This window comes from Lagopus muta, chromosome 22 (genome assembly GCF_023343835.1).
Source record: "Lagopus muta isolate bLagMut1 chromosome 22, bLagMut1 primary, whole genome shotgun sequence".
NCBI lineage: Eukaryota > Metazoa > Chordata > Aves > Galliformes > Phasianidae > Lagopus > Lagopus muta.
The window spans coordinates 1275684-1294059 of NC_064454.1; the positions used below are offsets into that span (position 1 = coordinate 1275684).

At 43.8% G+C, this 18376-nt stretch overlaps 1 protein-coding gene across 3 annotated transcripts in view; it reads right to left on the minus strand.

Moving 5' to 3' along the window:
- The window catches only part of ARHGAP32 (Rho GTPase activating protein 32), a 172941-nt gene that overhangs the window by 134296 nt on the left and 20269 nt on the right, over positions 1 to 18376 (minus strand). The window contains exon 1 of one of the 3 annotated variants that reach the window (XM_048968630.1): positions 10272 to 10371. The exons of 1 other annotated variant lie outside the window; for it this stretch is intronic. The gene's annotated coding sequence lies outside the window, so the exon portion shown is untranslated. Of the gene's footprint in view, positions 1 to 10271; positions 10372 to 18376 lie in introns of those variants that run through there. One more of the 3 variants, XM_048968626.1, reaches the window with a different exon arrangement.

Consider the following 18376-nt stretch of genomic DNA (forward strand, 5'->3'; position numbering starts at 1 on the left):
ACTGTATGAATGTTTCCATTGTTCAAATGTGACAGGAGCATTAGAGAAGCTTAAGATGTGATTACAGTTTTGATAGGCAGACTGCTGAGCTCGGCCAGAGCTGTGGGCTTCTCCCTAAATACACGATATGCACCCAGTAGTCAAGAAAACCATCACCTATGGGCTGGGCTGAGCCCACACACAGCACAGGCTGGCAGGGAAGGTGGGGCTGATGGCTCCTCAATCCCAAACCAGTCCAACCATTCCTTTTCTACCCAGAGAAGCAGCCAGCTGTGGGAGATGACTTGAGAATTAGAGCAGCCAGTCACAAGGCACTGAAGATCCAACATCCTTTACATTTATTTCTATTGGGAAACCTGGAAAGAATGCTTTTAAGAAATCAGAAATATTAAGTCGGTAATTATGAGACAAAATCCAAGTTTCTGAACGTATAAGAAGGGTTTCTGTAGTTAAAGATGAAAAGGAGAAAGTTGCCAGAAAAAGACTCTGCAATGCTTCAGGAGAATGGAGAAATTATTGCTACCATAAAAACCAAAGAGGCCACATTTATATGACAAAATTACTCATATTGACAGCAAAAGCAAAACCCACATTTGATGTTGGAAAGGTTCCATCCTCCTTGTGGCTCAGTCCATTTAGAAGAGATATCAAGCACTTAACAGGGCCGGGTCTTTTAAGAAAGGAATCCTGTAGAATACTTTAAGCCAGCAGTGATCTCCATTAAGAAAAAAAATCTGCCCTGGGTCCATCACAATGTATGCCTTTAATAAATGACACACGTTTTCAAATTACATTCCATACAATTCCATACATTTTTATCATTGCTGAGTACCACAATAATCCTACAGAAATGAAAGCAAGCAGGAGATTAAGGAAGAGGTGCGGGAACATTCTTACTTCAAAAAGTCTTCAACAATTTCCAAAAGGAAAAACAAAACATTGTTCTTCTCCCAGCACTTGTTTATAGAAAGACTGCTGCAATAACAGCACACATCTACTGAATATATGCATTCAAATGCAAGTTTGAAAGATTTCTTTAAAGCACGAGTTTCATTAACTCTGAGCCAAACAAAAAATAAAAATCCAATAAAATGAGGCATAAAACACTAAATTGCATATTATGGAGGTGGTAATTTCATTTCCATATGTGCAGGTCCTTGCATTATGTGGCATTGGAGTATACAGACATATTACTTCAGTATTCTACAGAGACCTCAGTATACATTCCCTCACTTTCTTCTCTGCATATAGTTTTTTCAATTTTGCAGCTAATCAAAGCAAAATTATTTCAGGATCTTAACTTGCATAATAGTGCTGGCCTACTTAAATACATATCATCACCATCAGCAACAAAAAAAAACCACCAGAAATTGTGTACTTCTCCATTGTGAAAATGAGTCAAAGGAAAATCTCTGCTCCTCCTCTGCCCAGATTATTGAGCCAAACAGGCTTACAGGCTCTAAGGAGCCATAAACAACCCAGCCAGGATGGTACAGAAGGGAAGGAAAGCAGATGGGGAAAGAAGAGGTAAACTGCAGCTCGAATAGATCAGATGCAGCATCACACCCCATTCGTAGCCGTGGGGCACTGGGGCAGAGGTGCCTTCTATCCTCAGTGCCCAGGAGAGGAAATAGATTTCAGTGCTGGAGACAAACCAGCAGTTACTCATCCAGCTTCCTTGGACAGCTTCGTTTTCACAGAAACAGAAAATATTTGAAACATGAAAAACCTCAAGTTTCCCTGAACTATTAGTACCAGTAATATTCTGAATATCGAATGCCGTATTTAAGCGCTTGGCAGAAACGCGGATCTAGCTCTGGTATCAGATATCCACTGTCCTCAATCATCCTTTTTCCATAAGAACCAGCTTTCTTCATACCAATATATATTCCAGATGACTGAAATAAAGACTGAGTGACAAACAGAGCACAAAGGCTTAGAGCTGCATCAAGAATTATACAGGTTCCAGCACCATAGAATTTCACCTGGCCAGATACCATCGTGAGTTCAACCGCAGTATGTTGGGAGCCATAAAGCAGTTTGCATCCTCACAAAGGGCAAACTCAGCTCCATTTTGACAACCATGGCTTTCCTATGCTTTGGAGGGTCCAAATATCTCCTGGCAGCTGATCTCTGCCATCATCCTACACTTCAGTGCAAAAGGAAAGCCCCTTCCTCCTTGAATAACATCAACCAGAAATGGGACCAAATACTTCCAGAAATCTGCTTTGTAGATGATGTGCAACCAAGTCAAGCGCTGCTGCCATGTCCTACCTAAGCTGCAAATGCTTGGAAATCAAAGAAAATGAACAAATTGAATGTTAAATTTATCACAAGTGAAAGAAAAGCAAATAAATGAAGGAACAGTCCCAGCAAGGGGTGGGCAATGCTTGCAGTCACATCAGCAGCAGCACTGTGCAGCACTCAGACTCATATCACAGCTGTCCCCACCCGTGCACATTCATTCTGCTGAACCCAGTGGTCTAACAACTGCATAAATTAGCTTAAAATCAATCTGCACCTAAAGGAGAGGTAAGAGGGAAAGGAAAAAACACGGTAGGTACCCTTGGTTGCAGCCTTAGAGGGCAGGCATTTACAATTATGTGATCGTTTTAAGGAGGCTTTCCTTCCTCCAAAGCATTTTTGTCCTCTGCACAGCGCAGCTTATCCATCGTGCTCAGCAGTTCTATTTATATGGATGTGACTCACCTTAGAACTGCCTCCGAGACAATGCAGCCCATCCACTTTCTCTTAAATAAAATTAGAGATAATAACAAAGGGAAAACAGTGCATAAATAAGATCCTTCCCTAAACCTCATCCTGAAACTGTGACAAATCCATTCCAGTCTGACAGGTCAGTGCAATTCTCAGGGTTCAGAACATCCAAAAAATTACGTGGGGGTCTCAGGTGAGCATGAATAGAACCAGCAGAGCAGAAATTCTCATCCTGATTCCATGTGACACTGCCATATGCATAACACTGCAACATCATCACAAATTAGAAAATCCAAGACCTCGTCTGCAATGCAGACCATAATTTCAAAGGTACCTTCGACGGTCTGAGTAGTTAAATACGTTGTTGGGTTTTTTGTTTGACTGTAATCCCATCATTATGTTGCTTTTATTGCTACATGGAGGGCATTCCTTGGGCTTGTGGGGGGAAAAGGCAGCAAAGCATGGCTGAGAAGTTGGGTAGATGCATCCCCAGAGATCTCCTGTCTAAAGTGAAGGAGCAATGGGCTCTGATCTGCAAAGTGCTGCAGATGGTGATCCAAGGGAAAGCAGGGGAACAGCCTCTCCAGATTCAGCCCTTCTGCAACACCTAAACCAAAAAAAGCTGTAGAGTACCCATCCTCTATGCAGAGAAAGAGCAAGATGTTCCTCCCAAACTCCTCAGCTGTAAGCAATCTTATGTGAAACACTGCAAATGAAGTACAGCCCAGCTTGTCCTCTCATGCAACCATAACCAAAGTGTCAGCATTCCTTGGTGAGGGCCAAAGGCACACAGAGCTGTTCAGCACATCAGTCCACTTGCAGTTAAGCATGCTCTGAAATGCCTGCATGAAGTAAACGGCCACAACAAACCTCTTACAGTCTGTTTCTCCTGATCCCTGCCCTGCTGTAAGATGGCTTTCCTGGATCCTGAGCCTGCTCCACCAGCCTGCCCTACAGGCTGGGATGCACTCTCTCATTACCAACCCCACAATCACTGGGAGCTATTTTTTAGGGCATTCAGCCACACCACTGGATCACAAGACAATCCTATACAGATACCAAAACAGCACTGACTAATAGGAGTGGGAAGGAATGGTCCTCCAGCAACTTTTATTTCCCTCAGTTTCAGGATGGAGTGGAATTACAGCTATTAAGAAACCAGTCTGCACCAGAGATGAACAGAGAACACAGGGAAGACTGCAAGGGTATGGAAAAAAACCCAGAATTTCCTCCTCCAGGTGCACAACTCCTGTAAGCAAGCCACATCTCAGACTGACATCTCAAATGCCATCAGTAATGTCCTTATTGCATTTGGTTTCAATGGGCAAATCCCATGAATGGAAACTGAATCAGGGCAGAGCAGGCTAAACAAAACTGCTTTGCTGCTGCCTAATTAGATGATGCTGACTAATCCTCTACATTACTTCACAGAGAAAGGAACCCACTGGGAGCGTTAGGATGTGTTTTCATAGAGCTAACAGCTACCAGTGATTTCTTTTTACAAAGAGCATTTCTCTTGCACAAGTTGCTTCATAAAGTGCCATTTTCTAAGACTGCACTCCCTGCAAAACTCGTTTCTGTGACAAAGTCAGGACAAAGAGCAGCATCAGGGAATAGAACAGATGGAGAGGGAAATGCCGGACAGCAGCTCCTACAGAATCCTCCACATGAAAGTGATGACAAGAAATAATTTGCAGGACTGGCTTCGTGTCTTACCTCTAAACACAGAATACAAAGTTTTGCCCTCCTCTTGCAAGCCTTAACAGGTTTTACACAGCCAGCTATTTAAATCTAAAATGTTTCACATTGCTTTTCTTTCCTCAGAGATTCTGCTAAACCAAACACACAGCTTGGAAGTATGAGACCCCAGAACCTGACCTACTCGAGGGTGGGAAGCCATTATCAGTCATTTCTGAAGCTTTAAGAGAATGACATTCGCCATCTCATTAAGTTAACTGGGTCGTATGGCAAGGAAAATGTAACAGCTCAACCCTTCCCTTTTCTCCAAGCTCAGCTCATTAGAATTATGATCAATTAGGAAAGCACTGCTGGAAAGACAGAGAGAACAATGGAAACCAGTCAGCAAGGACAGCACCTTCCAGAATCTAGCCCTCATAGCTCTGTTGGATAAGTGAAGTGTTCTTCATTTCGAGCTACTTCAGCCAAGAAAAAACAAATACAATTTGTAGTGGATTAATTTTCTAAACCATTTGGCCAGGCTGAAGTAAAACAAGAACAATTCCCCAGTGTTTTACTTTCATTTAAAGGCAAACAGCACTGTTCATTTCACTTACAGCCCAACCTGTTCTGAGACAGATCAATACCTGCCAACTACTGCTTGCCATGTGCCTGCACATACAAAGAACACCAAGAGCATACTGCTGTGGTTTGAGAGGAATAACAGAGGAAGTCAACCCTCTGCAGCCAGTTCACAAGGCCTCACGTTCCATACCACATCATATCAGCTGCTAATTAAAGACTGATTGCTGCACAGGGTGTATCTTCCTCAGGTTCCTGCACCTTGAGCTGTACTGATAAGGATTTCTTAGGAAAGGATTCAGTTTCATGGATAAAGCTGTGGTCTGAGAACTAACAAACAGCCTCTTCCTCTGTAACAGAGAACTACTGGAAGCTCAACAAAGTCAGATGTGCCTCCTTACACTAGTGCCAAAACCAGGCCAACAGAACTGCCTGCATACCTCCAACACTTAGCAGCGATCCACCAGGAGCAATATGAGGGCTGCAGCACTCACTGAGGACAGGTGGGGTTTTTGTTTGGTCTTTTTTAAGGCTTACCTGAACATGGAGGCTGTTCTGATGATGCTCTCTTACCAAAGATCACACAAACTGGGGTTGGTGATGGAGAGAGACAGGTGGGTTTACAGAGTTCCCAAGTTTGTGAATGGGAAAGAGGCAAGAGAAAAACAGAACTCTTCCTACTTGCTGCAGATACATCTGGAATGGAAACCAGACCAGCCTTTTAGATCTGCAATTTTGATTGGCAGGCAATTTTACTGGTACCTACTGCAATAAAGCTGCAGGAGTATGTAGATGCATACCATGCAATTAAAACAGCTAGAGCTCATTAGGGGCATACATGCAGGTATGAGAAACAATAGTTGATGCAGAGCAGCTGAACCTTCAGTCAATACATATGCAGATGCTGCACTGCTGGAGATGATTTTCACTCAAGGTCACTGGTGAAGCTGTTTCAAGGTAATTTATTCTGTAACATTTAGAACCATTTAAAAGACAGCACAAAGAACGATTCCTATTAAACACAACAGGAAGCCAAGACTGCGCGACGCCTACCAACAAAAGCAACACTTTCCTAGCTGGCATCAGTGGGGCTGGGAGAGGGTTAATGGCATCCTGCTGAGTCACCAAGCAGCTCACAGGGTGGGGAAGGAAGGTCCCTGCAAAGTCAGAATAGGCACAAAATGAAGGGACAAGGAAGTTCAAGGCCAGCTGCTCTCTGCCACTGTAAACCAGTGCATTCAAAGACAGAGCAAGAAGGCTCCGTGATATTTTTTCAGCTGCAAGAATTTCCAAAGAAACCAAATGAACTTAAATATTAAATTTCCATTTAAAAGGAAGTATCTCATCTGCAGAGCAGACTCAACATGGCATCCAAGAAACAAAATGGAATAGCAGCAGCTAGGGAAGGATGCTACACCTCAGGATGTATGTCAGGTTCAACCAAGCAGATTTAATAATTCGCAGTGCATTTTGTTTCAAATGGCATGTGACCTATTTTAGGACTCAATCTGATTTGACTATAATTAACTGCAATTTGTGTGGATTCCTATTTAGTGCTTTACATTAAAAAGAAAAAAAACAAACCAACAGGACAATTTCTGATGTTAAAAAAAAACCAAAACACATCAAGTATCAATTGAGTCTATGTATTATTCCTCCAGATTACTGCATTTCCAATAGAACACTAAGCATTTTACAGAGGCTTTTAGGACACTCAACCCACAGCACAAGGACAAAGTGTGATTTTGCAGTCTGAAAAAATGTCAATTTCCCATTCAATGAAAACACAAAATACATCATTTGTTTTCTTAGCATGAAGGCAGATCCTACTTACAGCCCAGAATTTGGTTTTGCTTTGGAACCCATCCTTATGAAAAAAACAAAACCAGTTTCTCAAACCCTACACAGACACACACTGTAGTTCTTCAGGCTTCTTCACCCACAGATTTTCCTCTATGAAGGTGAACTATCACAAAATCCCTTTGTAGCATCACCAAGAAAACGAGAAGAAAATCTGTGAGGACTTTAATTACAGCTTCACATGCTGCACATCTCCAAACTGATACTCGTCCTCCTGTCACCCATCTGCCACCCCAGTGACAGCTCTGTGCTTTGCGTGCTCCCTTTGTAAAATTATCAGTGAAATAAAATTCAAACAAAGAAAGCAACAGCAGCTTAAGGACTAAGGAATAAATGCACGCAACCTTAAGAAAGGCAAAAATGCCTCCCAGTGCCCTTATCTGCATCAGCAAGTTCATGAAAACCACTGGTTTCACTCCAACACACTCCCTCTATGCAGATGGCCATATCTGCCTCAAAATTCAGAGTCAGGCTCTTGCCAAAGGTTTTCCTGACTAATACTGCAAAGTCTGGCTGGGAACCGAGCTGCAATGACTTCAAATGAAAAGTAAGCTTGATAATTTGCAGGGCTATCCAGCAAGCTAAAAACAAACAAACAAACCCCAAGGCAAAGGATGGAAAGGAGTGGGAATGGAAATAACAAGCAATAGATGAGGCAACAATTCAAGGAGAGATGAAAAAGGAGTAAAACACTACTCTGACTTAAAGCTGAGATAAAGCGAAGTCTGAAAGAACAGAAAGAGTTGCTGATAATGTGAAAACAGAGTTAGGAGTACTTGCAAGTATTTACTTGCCCTGCATAGCTGTCATTCCTACAGCCCAGACAGAACAGCTTCTTGCCTCCCAAAGATTTCTATTGCACCCATTTTGCGTTTATCTTCCAAGAAAATTTTACTGTAATTAAGGAGAGTGGTTTTACTCATAGGAAATTAAGTTCCTAGCATCACAGCAGATGAACAGCAAAGGCATGTGCAACTTCCAACTTGCAGGGTATTTAAGAGACAGACCTTGCAAAGACAACAGCCAGTTAAAATAATCCCAAAGCTATGGAGAACCCCCACAAACACAAATACAACCCAGGTTTCCAACACGGATGTATAAAACAGCAGCTCTGCAGCACAGAACAACAGGTTTGGGCTCCAAAGCATCTTCTCCAGCTTAGCTCTGAGGGTGCTGCCGGCCAGCAAATCCACTCTGGTGTGCCATGAAGCGACAGAGGATGTGCACAAAAAGGCACAAAGCCGTGTTGTTTTACATACGTTAACTTCCTACACAGTGCAAGAGCAGACAAGCTGAAGTCAGGGGAGAGACAGCACCAGGCAGGAACAGCTGCATGGCCCCAGATGTGTCCTATTTCCCATCCAGCAACCCCTCTGCCCTTGCAGGGACATTAAACAGCCAGGCTGCAGAGCAGATCCCTCCTGCAGCAGCTCTCCATCTGCTCCCACTGCAGCGCACAGCAGTGAACACGGCCTGCCTGAATAGCATCACTGCAACATTTGTCCATCACAAGTTTGTCCCAAAGAAATAAAGAACGTGAGGACATACAGGGAACAAGGAGCAGTAACACAAATGCTTCAGAAGAAACCCACGCCTCCTCTCTGGCTCTCACTTGCCACTGCTTTGGTGGCAGCTATTTCTCAGCACTAGCATCAAGAACTCACAAGGAGAAGGGCAGAAATGAGCAATGCTCAAAGTCCCAATAACACAGCTTGTTGTGGGCTTTATTCAGGAAAGAATAACACCATTCAAAAAGAATCATCATTAACAACAGAATGAGGATCTCAGCCCTCTATAGTAGCAGCTTTGATCCTGGTGTAAATGCTAAGTTAGTTGCTAATTAACAAGATTTCTTGGCATTCAAGCTCAGCTTGAAACACCACACAGCTTTGCCACCAAGAGCTTACCAAAGCCTAAACCTCCTTACCTGAACCAAGGGAAGGTGCTTTCTAATCAAGACAACACTTAAAATCTATTCCTTCACTGAAGTCCAATCAAGTTTTCAGCTGTCTGCTTCTCTATGCAACAGTGATTGATGTGCTATGCAGCAGCTGAGGCCACGCAGCAGCAGCCTCACCAGAGCAGGTGGCACTGAAACAAGGCAGGGCCCCAGAAAGGCTTTCTTTTGAAAAAAATCCTAGTTAGTTTTTTTCTTTGTGATATTCAAACTGATTGTGTGGTTTTCAACAAGCATCACGCTTTGTTTTTTCTCTCCCGAATAAAACGCCAGCCACTCTCACCACATAACTGAACTTGTGGCTGGAGAATAAAAGGAAATAAATAATCACCCACTACACACATGGATAAGCAGTGATATTGCACTTGTTTGGGCTTGTCACTACTGAAGAGCTATTCCTAATGAAATAGATCAGCTGAGCTCTCAAACTGATGACTCCCTGATGCATGGGGGTTTCAGTACCCGTATCTACCTGATGGATCGAGTGGCTGAAACACTCCTATTTATTCTTTGGAATAGAGGAAGCCATTTAGATGGAGGCTATAAAGCCAAAGGAAAATATGACTTCCCAAACTGTAGAATAGATGCTGTAAAAGCAATGAGGTCAAACACAGCTGAGATGCACTGCTCCACAGCAGCAAGAGTATCACTTCAACCCCAGAGAATTCAGATACTTCAGCTTAAAACATGTCACCCCAACCTCAGAAACCCAACTTCTTTGTACCCAAAATTCAAGGTAAATATTGATGCTACAAACACATCTCACCAACACAGAAAATTAATGACAAGAAAGTTGTGATCCCATCGTTAACCTTGTAATGCTATAGAACTATTTGGGATCCACAAAGGGAACAACACCAAGCTCGGCCATTTTATAAGCCTTCCATATGATTCAATGACAGCAAGCTGCTTTTGGCAGCTTGGCTCACTGCAGAGCCTGCCTGGTGACCTTCTGCAAAGCCAAAACAGACCCAAAGTGAGCTGCAGTCCCCACCTTCTGCTCTCCCAGCACACTCCCATCAGACAAAGGAAGCTCAGAGGTGCTGACACACAGCAGGTACACAGCACAGAATGCCATAAAGGAGAGAAAAAACCAGTATCTCTAATGACTATACTTTGTTATCATACATATTTCATCTGTTTAAATCAGACCTATCAACAAGCTCAGTTTACAAGACAGCAGTTGCACCAACAGTTTCAATCCAATCCCAACCCTCATAGCCTCACCAAATTATCTCAGAAAGGGAAAAGAGCCTTCCAAAGCTCAATATCAGATGAAAGAGACAGGAGAAAATTAAGCATTGATTAGCTATGACATCCTGAAGACTTTGCAGAACTCAAATTCTGCATGCACTGAATTTGAATATATACATATATTTCTCACAAAGAAGCAAAATCAGTTCCAACAGGCTCCTGCAACACAGGCAATGCACTCACAGGGAGGCCAACAGCCACACACAGAAAGAAGAGTTGAACTCACCCGGCTGATAAAGGGGACCTCCAGCCATGCAGCACTCCTCCCCCAAAGCAGCCCAGCCCCAAGAGATGCTCTGCTGCAATGGTTGGCCTTTATATGAGCTCTGAGTGGGCAGCACAGGTGGAAGCACTTAGCCTGAGCTCCCTGGGCTGCCTTTCTCCAGGTGCTCAATCACCACCTCAGCCACCACCCAGCAGTTTCTCTACACCTGTGAGCAGTGCTCTCAGCTACCAGGATGATTTTTTTTCCTTTTGAGCTACACATTTATTGCTGTTTGTGGCAAAAATGTAAGGGCAATGTACTCAACTCCAGATTACATTTATGGTCACTGGGGGAAAAATGACTTGACACCACTGCTGGGGGCTGGAGGGAGGAATTAAGTTTACCTTAAGGCAAGCATTAAAGACAGGTCATATTCCTCACCCTCAGAGGTGCTTATTCATCTGCACCAGCTGCAGAGGAAGGCCAGAGGCAAGCATTCAACTTCAGTGTGCACTTAGGGCAATGAGTCCCACCAAAGGGGGTGGTCCCTAACCCCAATGGATTGGTCCAGTGACTGAACATTGCTAGAAAAAGCTTCAAGACTCAATACAAGGGAAAAAGATCAGGTAAGCTCCCTGTGCAGATAGGGCTGAAGCAAAGGTAGCAGTTTTACCTAGAATTAGCATGGAAAGAGCCCTGCAGTCCCCAGTTTAAGTAGTGCAATCAAGTCACAAGCATCTCTAACCTGCCTTTCAAAAGGGTTTTTGCTACTGTTGCTCTTGCTTTGGCTGTACAAAAGCAAGTAAGTTTGAAAAGCTTCACATTCAGGTTCTGAACAGCTGAATCGAGTGGATTCTAAACAGTTAGCCTCAGAGATAAAGAAAAACAAAGCTTAGCAGAAGAACTTGTCTGCATAAAGCTACATCCAGCACAGCTGCTACGCTGTTGAAACTGGCTACCAAGGGACAAAGCACAGCTCATTCTTCGCCTTGATTTCACAGTTAGATATTTCAAAGAGCCCTCTTCTAACCAGGGATGGTGTGGGCTGTTTGATAGTCTGTTTGCACTTAACAAGACGACTTCATCAAATATCTAAAGTTTGCAGGAAGGAACAAGCAACTGTCACAATTTCTGTCCCTTGCTAAATTCACACTCCAATATTTACTTTCATACTAAAAGTATTGACTAGCCTCGCTCCCACCTGGCTAACAGGCAAACAATAGAAGTACATTAATGTTTATATCCTGCCACTTTTTTCCAGCATCAAAATAACATTCTGCTATAACACTCCTCAGCATTATGCCAGTGCTCAGTCCATTTTAGAGCTGGAAGAAGATCCATTCAGGAACCCCAAAACTCCATCCTCACTGACAATGCTGGATAACTTTCAGCTGTCAGCAGAGTGCAACCACCTGCTGCACCTTTACCTGTGCATCATAAGCTCTGGTTCTGTACTATGATAAAATTCCTTGTGCTCAAGCAGAGATCCACTGAGGCCAAAAAGGTGCTGGGTGAGTACGCTCTGCCATGAGCTGTGCAGTCAGAAAGAAGATGGATCAGAATAACAGCAGCTGAATTCACAACTGAATACTCACTCCAGCATCAAAGCATTATTTTGTTCAGAATACTAGAAACTCTTAAAAAAACAACAGAAAAAACACTGATGTAATAGCAAGTGGGCAAAAAACCCTCACAGACCAGCTCATGGAAGATAAAAAGCATTCTGGAGCACCTCAGAGTACAGAGAGATGTCTCATAAAGCCCTCAAGGACTGCAGAGGCTTCCTTCCCCTCTCTCCCCCACACCAAATCTCTCTCAGTTGCACACACTGCAAACAGATGAGCCTCAGCATACAATGAAACAACTGTGTTGAACAAATTTGTTCTTTTGCTTTTATTGAAATAAGGTGGGTGGGAGGGCTGAAACCAATTCTGAAACAGGAAAGCCAACCAATACTGGGCCACAACGAGTCCCCTCAACAGCACATTTTTGCTCCTACATGTACCCAATTTCTTGTTTCTCCCACATAGCTGGGTAGAAGAAACACCCATGCTAATCTCCTGCCCAGCTGAACCTGTGATGTCAGCATTCCTGTTTGCACACAGGAGGAGAATGGGTTTAAAGCTGATTATGTCCCAAGAGTGGTATCACAGCACAGGTGTGGAACTTGCAGCAGCACCAGAAAGCCTCTTCCACAGGACAAATGATCAGCACACGTGCTCAGAACGTGGTCTTGCTGCTCACATCTACATTTGTATGGAGGTATGCATGCTCAGCTATCACTTTCAATCAATATATAAAAACATTATTTCAGCACAGGCACCAACAAAATTTATAGAAACTGAAGCCGTGCTTAAAACACCCTGATCTGCAATTATCACATTCTTCTGTCCTACACTGAGACCACATTCACACACACTGTATCCAAACCTGCTCTCAAACTCAACCACAATTAAGTCAAATTGCTGCATTTCAAAACTCCATGGTACAGGTTTCATATTTTTGAATTTAAAGCTATGCTGAAATAAACCCAACAGGAACATTCATCACGCAGAGCACTATTTATTGCTCAGATGCAGAGCACCATTTGAGAGCATTCTTCCTATCTATAAAATGGCAGAAGTGAAAAAGACAAAAAAAAAAGAATCCATAGGGAATTACAACATTCAGAATATCTCCCAGAGGAAAGAAGAGAGGAAAACAACAAAAACCAAAACACAAATTACTACTTCATTCAATTGCAGGAGGCTCAGAAGTGAAGTCACTTCCAAACACCCACATTCAGGCCGTGATTCACCCTACCTTGTGGCTGGGAGCCAGTGCTGCTGTTCTAGTTACTATGACAATATTGATGCCTCCAAGCTCTTACGTATACAGGTGTGCCTCCAAAAATAAACAGTCTGTTCTGGGGGTAGGCAAGGAGAGGCTGGGGGAAGTTACTCAAAGAAAATGTTCATCAGAAAATACCGATACAGCATTCAAAACCTGCTGAGAACACAAGGAAACAGCAATCCACCATAGGAACCATCTCTGGAGCTGAACGCCTCCCAGTTCTGAGTGCCCACCCTGCTCTCCTTCCCTTGGAAAGACACAGCAACTCCCAGCCATTGAGATGCAAGTCTTAACAAACCCTCATGCTGCTCCAGCGCTCTGACATTTCTCCCCTGGTGTTACAAGGGCTGCAGTAAGCTTAATGCACGACTGCAGTGCAGGATGACAACATGATGCAGAAAGCATCTGGGGACTGAAATGTCAGGCTGATGCATTCCATCAAGCCAGACACCCAAGGAAACAAAGAGCTGTCTTCTCAGAGAGCATTTCATCCCGTGCTGAAGGGCTTACAGGCACTCACAGATCAGCTTTCTGAGGAGTTTCTGATAACTTCAGTAATGTTAAATGAAACCACCATTAACTTGAGATGAATCTCATTCAAAAGATAACTTCAGCTTCCTCACAATTGAAAAGCGGGTCAAGAAGCCAGCGTGACTCTCAGAAGCAGACCTGAAGGATTACATTCTGTGCACCCACAAATGCAGAGATGCTCCTTTTAGTCACAGCCCTTCCATCCCATCTGCACACCTCCAGAAAGAACTGCTCCTCAAACAGCACTGAGCACAGGAATGAAAGGAGCTCAGAGCTCAGCATGGCAGCAGCAAACTGCCCTCCTGTGTGTGTGTGTGAACAGATTCTTCTTTTCTATTGTTTCCATTGACTAACAGTTTGCATCACAGCCCATACCACCACACTATGTGGGAGTATCACAGCCTTCTAAATGCGTTATCCCAGTCAGACAGCTACACATTACCAACCCTGTTCTATAGAAATGCCCATGGAGGTGCAGTTTCTTATCTCGGCCACAAAGATAATCCAGGCAATGAAGTAAACCAGGTTGAAAATTAAGGCCCCCCGCCTTCTTTCCCCACAGTGGTTATTTTTGCTGCTCACTGAACCAGTTCATTGCATATTTCCAGAAATAGTTGCACTGGATTAGCTGAGAGCAGACAGGGAGATGCAAGAGCAGCTGGCAGAGGGGAGGCCAAACAGGAACAGTTTGAACTCACCTAAGTCCAAAGAGATGCCCAGCAGCATCTGTCCTGCTCACGGGTTACTCCTAACCCAGATCAGGCACTTCAGTACAATCTGCTTTCCTCCACAGCTGCACAACACCAAGATGCAAGTGCCATCCCAACTCTCAGCTGCTGGGACAATTGCCTGCCCAGTCACAGGCCAGCTTTAGCCAGCACGAGGCCAGCTGATATTACAAATTCCCATAGAACAAGTAATGCAAACCCACCACTGTTGGTATTGTTTTCTTTGCAGACCCAGCTATAGCTTTATCCACTCTCATCATCCATAAGCAGTAATGCAAGAACCCCTTTTCCAGCCCACGACATCCCACAGCACACAGCTCAGCGACTCCGAATTATTTCTGTCTCTCTCCTCCCTTTGGATATTTTTAACACACCATTGAACAAAGCACGACAGCATAAAGGCTAATGGATCAAAATTAGCTGTTAGCATGTCACCTGCAAATTATCACTGCAAGTTCATGCTCAGGCCTTGGAAGAACTGTTGTCTGGGCAAGACACTTCTCCTGTGCTACAAAGGGCTGCACTGCATGTGCCTTTCTGCATTATGGCCCCAGTTTTGTAGCAAAGAAACATCTGGCCCTCATTAGAGGTATTATAAGGAACTGGTGACTGTGTTTTATCTAAGAAATGAACGAAATTTGCATTAAATAATGAAGCTGCCTTTTAAAAAGGAGGTCAGTTCATTCTGTCAATTCTGAAAAGTGCTGCTGCTTCCCATCTTTTTAAAACATATGCTATAAACCTTCATACAGAGAGAAAGAAGTCTTGTCTTCCATCTTCATATTTGATAGCACTGAGACAGTCAGCAACTCTGTAGCAGCTTTTAGCTCTATGCTGAGAGCAACACAACATCTGCAGGGCATCACAACTGTAACCCATGCTAAGCACAGGAAAACACCTGGTAAATAATCACACCCTTTGATAATAAATAAGTGTCTTGCATATCATGTAAACCTCTCTACTACAGCTTCAGTCTACTACCTGCAGCTACTGGGCTTCTCATTTTTTAATAAAAGCTTCCCAGGTGTGCAGCTATTCTTCTACATTACACAAAAAACAAGTAGAGGGGAATCATTAGAGAGCAACACTAACACTATGAATGCTTCTTCTGTAGTTTCTCTCTTGTATCAGAGGTCAATGACAGCAAGGAGCCAAAAATAATCACTGCCCTTCTGTAGCAAAGAGATGGCTATTAAAGGCATTGGGTTGTCCAGCCACATTTCAGGCGATTTGAAAAGATTCAGACTATTGCTTTGTGCTGCTGTCAGCACACAGCAGCTGTGTGTCCATCCTTGGACCAGCTGCCTGGAGTGCTGCACTCCATCAGTGGCTCCAGTGCAGGGCTGGGGGGCTCCGCACCCTCAGAACACATGGGTGCTGTTGGCCCATTGGTGGGCAGTCCTCCTCCACCTCTGCCACCCCTGCCTCATTCTGCATCACCAGCAGCTTTTCCTTCCAGCCAGCAGGACGCCAAGCCTGCCAACCCCCACAGTCCAACAAATCACACGACTACAACAGATCCAAACCCAACTGAAGATGCTTCTTCGTCTGAAGAGTTGGAGCTGAGCTGTCGAAACAAACATCAAAACAAATGAATCTGGATCCATCACACACTGTGCTGTCCCTTCACTCCAACAACAGCCAAAAAAAAACAGAATCATGAAGTGCTGCAGTAAATGTCCAAAATTACACTTCCCAACAGAGGCAGATTGAAAAAGACAATATATTTTATTTGGAACAATTACTCACAACCGAAGAAATTCTGTGGGAATCACTTTGTTTCCATTCATTACCAGCATTATAATGACACCCAAATGATTCTTGCTAGAAACCCAAGCAGAGCCCATGCTGCAGCTGAAGGAGCCCTGTGCTATGGCAGCCATGAGACTCTGTTTGTTTGGCTCAGAAAAATCTCCACTGAGCACTTCCATGTCCCACTGACTCAAATGCATACAGCTCTTCCCCTCTGTGCTTTTGCCCTTTCACATCCCAAATGAAGACAACTCCCTTATCTCACAGCACTGCCAGCAGCACTCAGTAAAACACCAATTCTAACAGTAATGCTACAAGCAACTGCCATCTTCTGTCACACTCCTGCTCTCCAAACATGTGGTTTCACTCCTTAGCCTAGCAGCCAGAATTAGCACCTGACTACGGTCCATTCCACAGCCATCACACAAAGGCTGAGTGGTCACCTTCTCTAACAAAAATAAGTGTAGGAAAAGAAAAGGGTTTAATTTTTAAAACACCCTCTGAAATGTGGTTCAGTTTTAATTATTCAGGGGGCAAATGTCTCAATTCTTCAGCAATAATTTTGCTTTACAGTTCTCAGAGAACAAAGCCAGAAATGGAATAACCACCTTAAGAAAAGGCACCACTTCGTCAAGGAAAGAAAATCACCCCATCTTCACCTTCAGTTCACCACCACCTTTAATGAGGTGCTTCTTGTACAGCTCAGCTGATCAGCGTTATGCTGGTTTATTGAGCAGAAAATAAAAAGGTGTCTAGGGATGAAATACTTCACACAATTGAAACTGAGAAAGGAAACAGCAAACTGGTTTTAATAATCTAAGGTGTTATTATCACCTACACAACAGCACGGCTTGAAAAGCATCGTTCCACAGGGCTTTCCTTTAAACAATGGGAAAAGTTTATTTCCAAGGCTAACAAAGATGTGCAGACACGCTGATGGCTGGTAGGAATAAACCTACAGAGAAGTCTGTCAGCCTTACCCTGTAGGGCCACGGAAGCCTGCAAAATAAGGCTATTCTCTTCACCAGAATTAGGCTGTAAAGGACCCAGGGGAATTTCTCTCACATCCTATTTGCGAGGCCTGTCCTGAAATGGAAATGAGCAGCCCTTTATAGAACTGCTCCATCTCCCCCCAGAGGGTGTGATAATCACAAAGAATGGACACGGTCCCACAGAGCTCTCACTTTGAAGCAGTGGGCTTCTTTTGCAAACTCCTGAGGACAGCAAGGGCACACTCCCTGCACGGCAGTGACAGAGCACTGATTTTAACCAACAGAACACATTGAAAGCCCAAATGTAACTTCCTGGCACTTGCAACACTGCACAGCTTTGGAGAATGCACAAAAAAACCTGTTTTTTCTCCCCGTCAGTTCATTCTTCTCCCACCTTGTTCCAATCATCATCCATTTCTGCTCTGTGAAGCAAGTACAGCTGTTGTGTTTCCCATTACAGGCAGGAAGAGTAACACCAAAACAAACTGGAAAAGCCAGTACCAAGCTCTGACATAGACATGTCACATTGGCCTTCCTTCTTAAAGAAATCAACACCTGACAAAAGCACAGCATAGATGCAAGCTTCTAGAAGTGCTGCTGCCACCTCCAAAAGCACATCATGCTGGGATGCCCTTCCAGGGTGCACAAGGGCGCTTTGGTCCAATAGCATCTACAGTAAAGAAGGTATTTTTCTGCCTTCTGTATCTTGTTCAATTCCTCCCCTGGCTCTCCAGTTTAAAGAGGGAAGCACCACTCACAGTACCAACTCCCCCCCCCCCTTCAATTTGTGCAGCAGGCGAATGCTGCTTGGCTCTTTTGGCCTTTGGCATGGCCAAAATGCTCCTCATGCAACATCCTTCATCCTTCTCTCATGTCTCCCACCTCTCCTCCAAAATAAATAAAACAGTCCTATTGCCACTCTTTCTCTGGCAGCCTTCTAAACATCCTCACCCCAAACAGATCCCACATTTCACTTGTTCTTGCAAACCCTTTCCCCACTCCTCCCCCAGACTCACTTCCAAACACTCTGCATCATTTAAAACTTCACAGCCGTGAAAGTCACACTCTCTGGCTGTGTTTGCTGACAGTGATGTGTTTGCTCACCTTGGGAGCCACTTCCATTGCACACCATCCACAATGATAAAACCTTTAGGTGAAGTTCCTGAAGAAAACATTCTGTGCTCCAGAACTTTGTACTTAACACAAAACCTCCCACTGAAGCAGTAATTATAAACTCCTTCCTGATGTTTCACCAAGAAAAACTTGAGATGACAATTCCCTTCCCCAGGAG